Genomic DNA, 12,641 nt, shown 5'->3' with positions numbered 1-12,641 from the left:
GATGCAACTTTTCAACTCCCAATACCTATCAAAATCTCTGTAAAAGACATTTATATATTTTCTGTAAGTCTTACCATTATAATCCTATTGGAGTGTAATTGCTGTGGCTAATATTCTTACCCTGTTATGAAAATGTTCAACATAAACGTGGCACTGAGTTGTTAAGATAATACATGATCATGCTGTGAGAGGGTAATACCTATACAATAGCCCTTGCCAATACCATAAATCTCTTTATTAGACAACAACCTATTACAGGAGATCTACTTAACTGTTTCCCTACTTAGAGGGCCATTTGGTGTTACAATAACAAGCTGACTTTTCACATTAGCAAGGATTAGCCAGTATAAATAATAAATCGACACTGAGTTGCTGCTCTTTTAGATATGGTAAACTTTCCTGGTGTTTAAAAAGAGAATCCAAACTAAAACACTAAAACCATGTTAAGATGAATATGTTCAGCTTAAAGTTCTGCTAACTTAAACTAACAAAATCAAACTAAAATAAAATTAAAAAAAAAATCAACTCTTGGACCAATTTATGTGGCATAATCTATTCCAGGAGAGCACATTACAGAGAGCTGCATCTGTTTTATGGAATGTGCATGCATACTGCTTTATTTCCTAGCAGCATTATAGCAAATCATCTTTAAATTTACTGAAATATTTTAAAGTAAAATGATTGCCGCCACTTTTCCAGAGATAAATAGCACAAAATTCATGTATCGTCAATTATGCTTCTTGTTCAACAAACAAAGCTCTATTGTTTTCTTCATTGAAAAGGTCTCAACTTTTTTTGAAGGATCACATATTTTCACGATCCAAATCACTGTAATACAAATTATAAAACCTGCAATGCACCAGATCATTTCATTTGTGTTAAAGAAAATCACTAAAGTATTTCTGATTCTTCACATTATGTTTAAATTACTATTTGCAAATAAACTTACGTTCTGATACTCCTTGTTCTTTCTTCCCCATATTTTTCTTAAAAACTTACGCCAGCAATCCTTTCCACTGTTTGCCTGCTTACGTACAATTGTATAAAATCATCAATTATACTAGGATAGAATCATTCACCTTTTTATATTTTAAAATACAGAAAAAGCAAATTTAACTGTTAACCTTGCATCTGCAATCAGCTTGATTATGATTCATAAGACTGCTTGCATAAATAGAAAAGACTTACCTATCGCTTTTTGGCTAGCACACTGCTCTGCACAAGAGGTACTGAGCCCTTAGAGCACTGTGCTGTCTCTCTCACACTGACATGACATTTTCAGAATCAGAGAAGACAGTTTATGCAACTGAAATCTGCTTCCCGTCACACAGAGCAGCAAAACTGTTTTCTTGTACCTCTGCATGCAAGAATTGTTTTGCTCAGTTCCTTTTTACACTTTCAATAGAAAGGCACTTTTCAAAATACAAATAGGTATTTATAATGTCAGCTCTTGCTTACTAACAACTTAAATTTTTTGCCTTTTGTTGTTTACTGCTACTCATGTAGAACCTTTTTAAAAGTTCCCTTGCAGAGGATTTCTTGCCCTGAATAACAGAGAATGCACAGCAAAAGAAAATTGTACTTACTGGAAACAATTCAGCCCTGAATGCCTTGATTACTCTGATTATCTCATATACAAGCTCCCTCTGCAGGTAGTAAGGAGAATTAGCGAAAATATGTGAAAAATGTGGGTAATAGCTGGCACAGAAACCCAAATGATCAGTCATTATTTTAAAGAAATTAAAATTCCCTCAGAAATCTTTCTCAAATGTTATCAGATAAAGAGTTAATATAAAAACAGTCTTCCCCCTTCCATTCCACCGCCTGTTTTTGTCCCTCAAAGGAGCTAAGCATTCAGCTTTAGTTTTTCCTATATCAAAATACACAGGTTTCTTTATCAAAGCCACTTAAATCCTTTCAGAGGAAAAAATAAAATACAATTAATTTTTTTAAAAATCCTCTGCTTACCCAGAACCAAACAGAAATGAAAGAACCCCACAAACAAGAAAACAAATTCAACCTATCTAATGCATCTCCCTAACACAACAAAACAAACAGCAGCATACCTCCTATTTACTGCTGCAAGACAAAACCCAATGCCATTGTTGGATATGATTACAAATGCACTCCACCAAAGCTTAGAAATCAGTTGAACTAAACGGTTAAGTTTATCTCAAAAATCAAAGTCTCTAATACTAAATACCAAATTATGAAGTAACAATTTAGTTTCATTTAGTTGGATGAAAACAACTTTTCTTCCAAAACACGTTACCCTACCTTAAAATATCTTAAGTTTGTTCTTTACAGAAACAAACTTTATAGACAAAAATCCCTTAAACATAAATGGGAAAAAGTTTCAATGAATGAAGCTATAAATATTAAGCAGACCAAAATTAAGTCTTCATCGTAGCTGATCATGTACCATCAAAAAAAAGAAGACATCAGGCGCTGTTAATTTTTTTTCTAACACGGAAAGAACAAAAGCACACCAGTATTTTTGTTTCTCTAATATGGCCAAATCCCTCTTGTTTACAAGCAATGTCATTAGATTTATGAAGAATACTCATAAAATAAAAAGTAAGGGTTTAATTTTTGCTGGAATAATAATTTTTTGCTGGAATAATAATCTCCAAAATACAACCTTTAAAGTTCATACTGAACAATTGGAGAAAAAAAAAAAAGTAGAAACAGACTTATGATATTCTAGTAAGGTTACATGCATTACACAGGACAAATGTAGGACAAATTTGAGGCGTTCACTTCAAGACGATGATTGCTGCATACAGAGCTCTTCCTTGCTGCTGGAATATCTGTAGCAGTTGGATCCACAACCAGTTATTAGCAGATACCATTGTACACCTTCTCAAATGACGGAAAGAATGAGGAAAGAGAGAAAGCAGGAAAAAAAATCTAACATTATGGAGAGATTATCCTCTCTTCCAGCACCAGGTAAGATTATTGCCTGAAGGGCAAAAGGATTTCTTCTTATATTCGACTTCTGTCAGCCTGCAAGTCCCTTTCCTCTCTAAAACAACTTCCACTCTCATCCACTCTCCCCAGCCAGCATCACTGTGAGGCACCTTCTCTCCCTTAGCACCCCATCTTTAGCACTTTACCCAGAGAGAACCAGCCCCGCCGGCTGGCAGTCCACGTGGAAGAAATACTTACTGTGCCGAAGGAAATCACAACCACTGAAGACCTTCAATACTTAAATGCTAAATTTACCAACAAAATAGTTATGAATTGGTCTTCTGGAGGGCGTTCATGTTGTTCAAAGCAAACATGCATCATTTCTCCTGTGAAAGCAGAGCTGTCCAATTCGGGCACCTTACGTACAGAAAGTCTAAATTAAACTTCAAAGAATGATTAAGAATGCCTGGACCAGGTGAAAATAATTATGCCTACCATAAAACAGGAATCAGGAATTTGTCAGAGAAATGCAGCATCAACAGCAGAACTTCTTCTCAGGAATCTTTTCTTAAAATGTCACTTTATTTAGAGCTGACAGTGCCTATTGCTTGGGAATTGTTTTTGAACACTGTTCATACCAGTGTAGGCTGCTATGCCATAAAAAATGACAAATATGATACAGTAAGAAAATATATAGAAAGAAGGGTGAACTACAGCCTCCTCCTGGCATGTGATCTCTCTTCACCACTGCAGCACGATTTCAGAGCAAGGCTGCCTATTTACACTGGATCCCATCAACAGCAAGGCAAGTATTACCATCAGGAACAAGGTCGGTCATCCCCTCCCTAGCTGCCAGAAACAATTTTTAACAGTAATCGGTGTTAGATTATTCTGTCATCTAGATTCAGAGCAATAATCGGTTTGAGGTGGTGACTGATATGAAAATACCAACAGAGCGCAAAAAGGAAAGCAGCAGCCTCCCCGAAACGAGTGATTTGGGATTTTATCACATCCAGAGACAACTAAATAAACAGTGGTAGCATAATTTTTAATGCACAATTCTCCAGTGATTACTTGCTTTGGTGCTACTTGACTGATATTATCTATTTTTTCAACAGTTGTAGATACAAATCTAATTGTACCTTTAAAAGATACACCTCTCTACAAAGTGTACATACGGAATGCTAGAACTGCTCCCTGTACTGATCCCACTGCAGAAAACAGCAAATAAACCTAGGAAATAGAGAGATTCCCTTCTTCATGGAGTTAATTCTTTACCGTAAAAGGTATGAGCACTCCCTACACCTGATCTGTGCATCAACGTATTCCTAATTTAAGAATTAAAATATTAAACTCACTTTTATCTGCACAGTATCAGAACTCAGGATCTTAAATAGCAGCCTTCATTCCTGCTATTTTATTCAAGCATTTGTAGCTCGTTGTGGCCAAGTAACTTATCATTAAAATATTAACATGGTATATAGAAAAAAGCATAGCATAAAAAACTCATATACATTGATCAGCATCAAGTCAATCGGCACTGTATAAAAAGGATACTGCTGTCACCCCATATTGCCATTGGGGGAAAAGGAAGCATCTCTGTTAGGTGTCAAACACATTCTAGAATGCTGTTTAAACAAAACAAATGAACAAAACCCAAAACAGTTGTTTAAGACATATTTAATACATCAAGGGACAAAACAGACAGACCCTGACTCTACCCTATTTGTATGATGAAATGGAGTAAAAATGGACGATGAATTTCCTAGGACAAAAATCTGCACGACTTTAGAAGGAAGTATTCCTAACACTGTGTCCACGTAAGAAACCTAAGTAGCTTCTCAATAGCTCTAACTAGATTTTCTCTGAAGCCAGCTCCTTCCACTACTGAAATACAGACACCAATACTTAAATCTTTTTGTGTAAATGTTTGTGTTTATAATGTGCTCCTAAGAGATTTAGAGAGAAAAAAAAAAAAAAAACAACAAGACAGGCCCTATTTTTCTCAGCCCATGATCACTTGTCAAGCCATGATTAATGCTGTGCTCTGTAGAGGGAGACATTACATCTAGGCTACAACAGACCTAAATTTTACCCTAAGGCAGAAGTCTGATTTAAACATCTCTATTCAAAGTGACATTTGTCCTCTCTTTTCAACCAGTTTCCTCTGAAATTCCAGTAAACTGACTTTGTGACCTACAAATGGTCCATTGATTCTAACTTGTCGTGTTGCCTGTCCTTGTAGCAAAGTTGGTTTTGGTGACTGAATGAAGCAAGATGTTACACATTCAAGAAAAATATAGGAGCAGAGTCCATTAGGTGCTCTATTAAATGCTTGGTTGGATAACAGCGACTACAATTTACAGCTATAAGGATTCCAGCTTACACAGAAGAGCTGAAGATAAATACTGAGGTCAACATTAAAAATCAGAAAATATTTTTATATTCAGGGGTAACAATGGCCTTCATATGCTGAGGTGATGAGCAAAGATTTTTTTGTGTGTGTTACAGACAAGAACACGGGCATCGTCAGGGCCACCCTGAAAAGTAATTACATTTTATCTCTTGCCTTTCGCTCTGAAATGTCTGCTAAGGTATTTACATTTGTATGTTACAAGAACAACAAGCTAGACAGGAGAAAAAAAAACTAGTTGTGATCACTTATCTCAAGTAAATACTATTTCTCCAGTGAATGGTATTATTCCATCTATTTCATAAAGTCATTGTTAGATCCTCCGATTTATCTGTAACTGCTATTGTGGGAAAAAAAATAAGACATGCTCATACCTTATAAAGAAATAGCCAAATAGAAGACCTGGACATGTAGAATAGTCAATATCCTTCTTACTGAACTTGAAAAATGGCAGCGTTTGATAATATTAAGCAATTTAGACAATGCTGGCAAGTTCCTACTAGCCAAGGTAATCTTATTTCTGGTGCTTTTCAGGGTAAATTGATTTTTTTTTTCCTCCTCTTAGCTGGTCTGATAATTGGACAAATTTATACAAGTGTGATGGGATTTTACTTAGCAGACAACACACAAAACACTCCCCAAACATGAAGTACCTTACTCATAAAAAAGCATTTTTGTTGTAATTATGCAAACTGTATTTAAGCTTGCTTTGTGCCAGGATAACAATCAATAGCATTTTGTTGGAAACTGCACTCTACCTGCAGGTGTTAAGCATTGTGCTTGCTTCAGTCAGCCTGCAAAGTTTTTGATTATTATGCCTTTCTAAATAATTTTGGCAAATAGCATCTTAGAGTAAGTTGAATCATTACAGTACCTCATGAAAAAATCAAAAGAAATCGTGACATATGCAGATCACACAGTCTTCTAAAACCCATAAAATACTCCATTTCATACAACGATCTATATCCTGAAGATGCTACAATTCTGAATTTGAAAAAGACTTTTTTTTTTTTTTCCATTGGAATTAGTTTCTGGTTAACTACCACTTTCGACCTAGAGAATGCTGTAAAAATGCATTAAGCAAGTGCATTTTTGTAACTAAATCACTTACAGTAAGTGACACAATCTTCAAAATCTATGCTATAGAAACATATCTCATACACCACTGGCAAAAATAAATATAAAATAAAAAAAAAAAATCAACTGAGAATCAACTTTAATCAACTTTAAGCCTGTCATCTTTCACCTTTAATATGATGAATGATTAAAAGAATATCATATTTGTTGAACCAAGACTGGAATTATTTTCACAAACAGGTACATATTCACCTTATGCCGCAAGTTACATCTGTATTCCAACAGAGCCATCTACTACTTTTATTTTCAGAACTGTTAAAAATGCACATCTTGGAAAACTATTTAAATATTAAACATGATTGTTAAGAGTATTGAGAATGGCCTTAAAATAGCTTTTTGTTTTTCCAGTTTTCTTGACATGCAATTACAACCGTGATGGCTTAAATCTTTTACTTGTTTCAAACTGAGGGTTAAAAAAAAATAAAAGGCAGCTTTTAAGTCTAAAAGCTGCACATAAATACTTTAAAAGCTGAATATAATGTAATTTTGAATCACATTTGTACATCACAAACATCAATCCTAAAAAATGCTTCGAAAGAGCCTGTTTAACATGACATCTCCAAGTAACACGTCTGACTATAAATTTCCCTAACCTATGCTCTAAAGTATATTGCTTTATAACTGACTGCTTGTCTACCTATGCATGAATATGATTTCAATTATACACCAGATGTAGTTTAACTTCTTCTCTTGCAGTTCACCAGGTAAAATCATTAATCACTACTTCAAGTTCTCCTTTTATCAGTCATCCCTCAGTGGGAACGCAGAGAAGACATGCAGCAATTTTTGACAAAAAATATCTGCAGGCAGTTATTGGTAGGGATTTTTCCATTAGTACAAGGCACAGCCCAATCCTTGGGAAGAGCTGTGGAAATTAGCAGTATTTTCTTACAAACAGGTCAACATTTTAGGTGGACATACGATGAGCATGGGCTTGGAAATACATTAACTTTTTAGATCAAATTTCAGGAAAGAAGACATTTTTCTACCTTTTCAGAACGCTAAGCAATTTTTTATATTGGGTAAGTATTGCTATCTGTATGAATTTCTGACACACTATACAGAAATGTATTGTAAATTCAACTTAAGACAAATATTTTGTTTAACTAGAGACTTCTCTTTCTAACATTCACTTAAGTGAAAGTGATGGACCTTTCTAAAAGGCTGTAATTCGAGACTAGCATTTTTCTTCATCAGAACTGTTCTACTTAAGAAAAAAAAAATGCCATCTTTACATACTACATTTTTAAAAACAAAAATAATCATTCAGTACACATTACTAACCATAAAACAAGACGTTCCTAAGCCTATACTACCTAGTTTCTTTAAATTTTCATAAGGTGACTCCTTACTAGATACTAGAATTCCAGAGTAGTCCCCTTTCCTGGCTTTAAGCATTAAAAGCTGTAAGAGATAAATAAAACATTGAGAAAGCTTCTCAAGTGATCAAATAAGGACTAACTACGCAAACTTTGTTGTTTTTTTTTTAAAGCTCTCCTCTTGCTCATTTTAAGAAGGGAAACACCCAGAAGCCTGGTGTTAATGTCTCTGCTGATTGTGAAAATTGCAGCAATAAAAACTCCAACTGCTTGACTTAAATTAAGACTTGCAAGACTACATGTGAGATCTGTATCTTTACATTAGTTTTTATAACATTTGGAAGTTTGGTTGCTTGCTTTGATGTTGGTATATTAATGAGCAGGAGAGACAAAAGCCAGAAAAAAATGTTTACTGGAAATTCTCAAGTCAAAACCTGAAGTAATTGGTTTCTTCTACCCCACATGATTCCACATCCTGATTCCCCCAACTACCAACTCCTTCAGCTATCTGAACGTCTACGCTTTTTTTGCTGTTGCCAACACATAGTAACCCAGTGATTGAAAATGGCAGCTGAAGTGCTGCTGCAGCACATTAATTTTTATCTAAGTGGTCCAATTTTGTCATCTGAATGTTGAAAATCTTCTTTCCACTACACTTTTTTTTTTTTTACTTCAGAGATTCGTCTAATTTGGGGTTGCCATCATATAAACTGAAGTGCAACATTTTCAAGACAATTTTTAGATTATCCCTAATAGCTGTGAGGATAATGTGCTTTCTTTACAGCACTCTGCATTCAAAGCAGACTAGTTAACAGCAACTTAAGTGTGATAATGGCAATTACATCAATATGTTCCTTTTATACCACCAAAAGGTACTACTTCAGACAGCTGAAGACATTAGGTAAATAAACTGCTGAAAATTACCTGAAAGTAATGACATGCAATTTTAGGACCACTAAACACATCTGTTTACAAAATGCCCAAATGTTCGTGTTCATTTAGGAATAACAGAAATCTATATGAATTATTTATTTAATCGCAAGGCTTTTTCACAAGGCGTACCATATATGCTCAGTTCCTTCACTAAATGAAAGGAAATTGACGCGTGAGTGAAGACATCCTACTCTAAAGGCACATCACTTCCATGGTTAGAAAAGACCCCCCCCCCCGACTGTCCAATGGAGAACCAACCCCCACCAAAAAAGCCAAGCACTTCTAACAGCACAAAATACATATTTCAGTATCTGTATCATTCAACTAAAAGGTTTGGAAGGAAGGAATAGGAAACAAAGACATAGGAAGTTCTTTTATTTTCTGTTTGTTTGTTTTTGTTTGCCAGAGACACAAACCAGAATACAGTCCCTAACATGCATCTGGTCCCTGGAAAAGGTCCCAACTTATTGATAGAGAACTGCCTTTTGTTGGCTTTTGGTTTGGGAGATTATGAATATCGATTGGCAAAGATAATAAAAGGCTAGGCCGACCACATCCCCTTGAAGACACAAGGAAATAGTAACAAATGACTTAAAAAACTGCAAATATTTAGCCATGTAAAACAACTTTAAATGTGGTACATGTTCTACCCTACCACCGAAATAGCAGTTTTGCCATATTTATTATTAAATTATTTTTACAGGGTAACACTAATTGCAAATTAAGTTATCTCGCCAAACACAACGTAACCGATGAAATGAGATTACAAGACAAACTCATTTTCACTTTACTTCAGAATAAAAAGGAAATGGAAGCATATGCCTGGTGGGGCTCAAAACTTCTTTTGAAACTCTCCATAAAAATTTCTTACCCCAGCCTACCCATCCATTAAGGACTGAAGTGTATTTGTTTCAAAGGCTTGGAAGGGAGAGGTCTTTCATTACAAGATTTCATTTGTTTCCCGAAGTCATTAGCTGGTCTTCCCTATTCAGTCCCCCAGCTCAGCAGCGTGCAGGCCAGCCCCAAAGCAGGAGAGCGGCAGAAAAGGCTTTCTAAATCCTCCAACAGGCAGCAGACATCAGAAACCATGCAACAGTGCCTGTCATAAAAGGTCACTTTTTTTTCCCCCTGGAACGAGCCATTAATCAATAGATCTAATTGTCTGAGCGCTTGCAAGGGCTCTGCAGCGGCCGGACCTTGTTTTTCACTCACATAATTGCAAAACAGCGAAAGTTCAGCAACATAACCCACATCCACCTCCCCATTTTGCCCCTTTTGAATTCCTACTGCCCTTTGGGCCTCTGCTGGGAAGCAAATGGAAGACGAGCCGAAGTTTTCTCAATTGAGTCGGAGCTGAGCACCCTTTGATATGCTAATACCCCCCCTTCAAACGGTAAGAATTCACTCTTGCATTAATTCCAACAATTTGGGCAGAATGATGCGAAAGGGCACCTCTTTTAGCGGCGGGTAACAAAGGAAGGGGAGCCGAGGGGAGCGAGGAGCTGCCCGTTGGCTCCGCAGGACCCCTTCGCGGCGCTCAGGGCACCTCCCGGCGGAACGCAGCACCTGAGCGTCGACACAGCCCCGCTCCGCGCCCGAGCCCCAGCAGGGCTGAGCGCAGACTAACAACAAGATGTTATTTTTAGAGCCAGACACAGCAACGGTGCCTCTTGACACTCTCTGTTTTCTGTCTCCAGATGGCCCCAGATTTCTCTACACGCGAAAATAAATAGAAAATTTTAAATGAAAAAAAAAAAAAAAAAAAAAGTTGCTCTCGCTCCACATCCGACAAAGGGCGATTTATTCCTCCTCCCGCTGCCAGCCCCCCGCGGGGGCTCGGCTGGGCCGCACGCACACGCCGGCAACAGGTCGCTATTCCCCCGGCCGTCACAACTTTCCCCCCCGCGCCCGGGGCCTGCTCGGGGGCCGGGGGCCCCGCGGCCCCCCCCCGGGCCGGGCTCGGCCGCTGCGGGCCGGGCTCGGAGCCGCCGCGGCTGCCGCAGGGCCCGCGGGAGGGCGAGGAAAGGCCAGGGGGGCGCTGCGGGAGCCCCCGGCCCAGTGCCGAGCGGCCGGAGGGGGCGAGCCCGGGCGGCGCTGCGGGGCCTCGCTGCTCGCAGCCGGGGCCTCGCCGAGGGGCGCGTTCCACCCCCGCCCCCCCCAGCGCCTTCCTCATCCTCAGGCAGCGGGGCCGGGAGCTGGGTGGCGGCCTGGGGGGTGCGTGCTGAGTGCCAGGGGCGGGGGGAGCGGCCCCCCGAGCAGCAGCCAGCCGAGCAGCCCCGGAGCCAGGTCGGCGCTTCCCCGCAGCGCCAGAAGGAGCGAGCGGAGGAGGGAGCAGCAGCAGCGCGGAGCCCCGCTTACCTCTGTCTGCGAGCCGAAGGCGGGCCGGGAGCTCTCGCCCCGGTGGGCACAGGGAGGAGGGATTTAGTCCCGGGGCGGCGGCGGAGCGCGGTTGGGGCTGGGTGCCGGTGGGGCAGCGGGAGGCGGCCGGCTCTGCGGCGCGGCACGGCTTGGCTCGGCGGGCTGGGGCAGCGCACAGCGGGCGGCGGCTTCTCCTCGGCGCAGCCAGCCGGCAGGCTTCTCCGGGGCTAAGTCAACATTTTCCTGCGGTTTCCGACGCTCCGCTCCGCACGAAACGCACGATGCAGCCAGGCTCCCGCACGCAGGCGATGAAAAAAAATTAAATTAAATAATAATAATAAAAAAAAAAAAAAAAAAAAACAGAAATGGAAGGGGCGAAGGGCGCAGCGTGCTGTATGTACCCAGCCTTTGGAGTCCTTTCTAGGCAGCGATCAGAAGGGAAACCGAGGCGACGCCAGCAGCGGGAGTAGCGGGGAACAACTCAAAAATTTTACAACGCGCCCCCCCCTCCTGTGTCTCTATCGTTCGCAGCGACCTGATTTACATCTCCCCGGATGACATTCCGGCCTCCGGCTCGGCTCGGCTCCGCGTTATTTCCCCTCGTCCTCTGGGTGCTCCTGCCCCGCCGGCGGCCGGAGAGCAGGCGCTGAGCGAGTAAGGCGCGCAGCGATGGGAAAAACGCAATACATACACACCAGGAAAAAAAAAATCCCAATGAATCGTATCGCAGCCTCCTTTTTGCTCATGCACCTCTCCGTGTGTGACTGGGGATTGCGAAGTCCTGACACGGACTCTCCGCCGGCGCTGAACTGGAGTCACCTCCAGCCTCCTCCCCCTCCAATCTCCACCCCCTCTCTCCGCGCTCCCCACCCCTGGGCTCAGCTAATGATACAAACATATTATCACGTAGAGCAGAACCGGCGAAGGACGAAAATCTCTCCCTTCCTGCTTTCCCCCCCCCTCCCCTCGTTATTTTTCTTCCCCCCTCCTTTCTCCTAGCCGGGGGGTGAAGGCTAGCACCGAGCGGGCGGCCACTCGCCACCGGCGGCCGGGCGAGCATCGGTCGCCCCCGGCCCCGAGGGGCGCAGAGCCACCGCGGAGCCTCCCCGGGGCTCGGGGCTGGGGCCCTGGGGCCTGCCGGTCCCCCCCCTCCCCCTCCGCCTCCCCCGGCTGCTGCTGGCGCGCTGAAGGCCGGCAGGCGTCTCCGCGGCACTTTCTCCTTGGCCGTACCCTGGCTGCTTCCCTTCAGCCCAAAGTTGCGCTGCGGGCCCCACTCGGCCGTCCCCAGGAGCGGTGAATTCACCGGGGGTCGCCGCCCGGAGACCCCTCGGTTAGCGCCCGGTGGCGGCCATCGGCACGGAGGAGAGAGGGACACCGCGAGGGGCAGGGCAGCTCCCTGGGCAGCGGGGCGGGGAGCCCTGGCTGGCTCACGGCTCGGCTGCGGAACGCAGGCTGCAAGCGCTGGTGCTTTCCTGCCTAAAACCCCGTCCTAGAAAGGGGAGGTTGGGATTGTGGCGGGGGGTTTGTTTCCCTCCGGGTTGCTGCGAAACAGCGAGGATCCGCTCTGACCT

General features: G+C 41.9%; 1 protein-coding gene across 3 annotated transcripts in view; it reads right to left on the bottom strand.

Moving 5' to 3' along the window:
- ADGRL2 (adhesion G protein-coupled receptor L2) overlaps window positions 1-12,396 on the bottom strand; it is a 158,423-nt gene extending 146,027 nt beyond the window's left edge. For all 3 annotated transcript variants that reach the window (XM_084291350.1, XM_084291351.1, XM_084291352.1), the window contains exons 1-2: window positions 12,301-12,396; window positions 11,071-11,716 (exon numbers count right to left, since the gene is read on the bottom strand). The gene's annotated coding sequence lies outside the window, so the exon portion shown is untranslated. The remainder of the gene's footprint in view (window positions 1-11,070; window positions 11,717-12,300) is intronic.
- Between the last annotated feature and the right edge of the window lie 245 nt (window positions 12,397-12,641).

The sequence above is a fragment of the Netta rufina genome (assembly GCF_964035555.1).
Source record: "Netta rufina genome assembly, chromosome: 8".
Lineage (NCBI taxonomy): Eukaryota > Metazoa > Chordata > Aves > Anseriformes > Anatidae > Netta > Netta rufina.
This window is presented reverse-complemented; position numbering and strand designations above follow the sequence as displayed.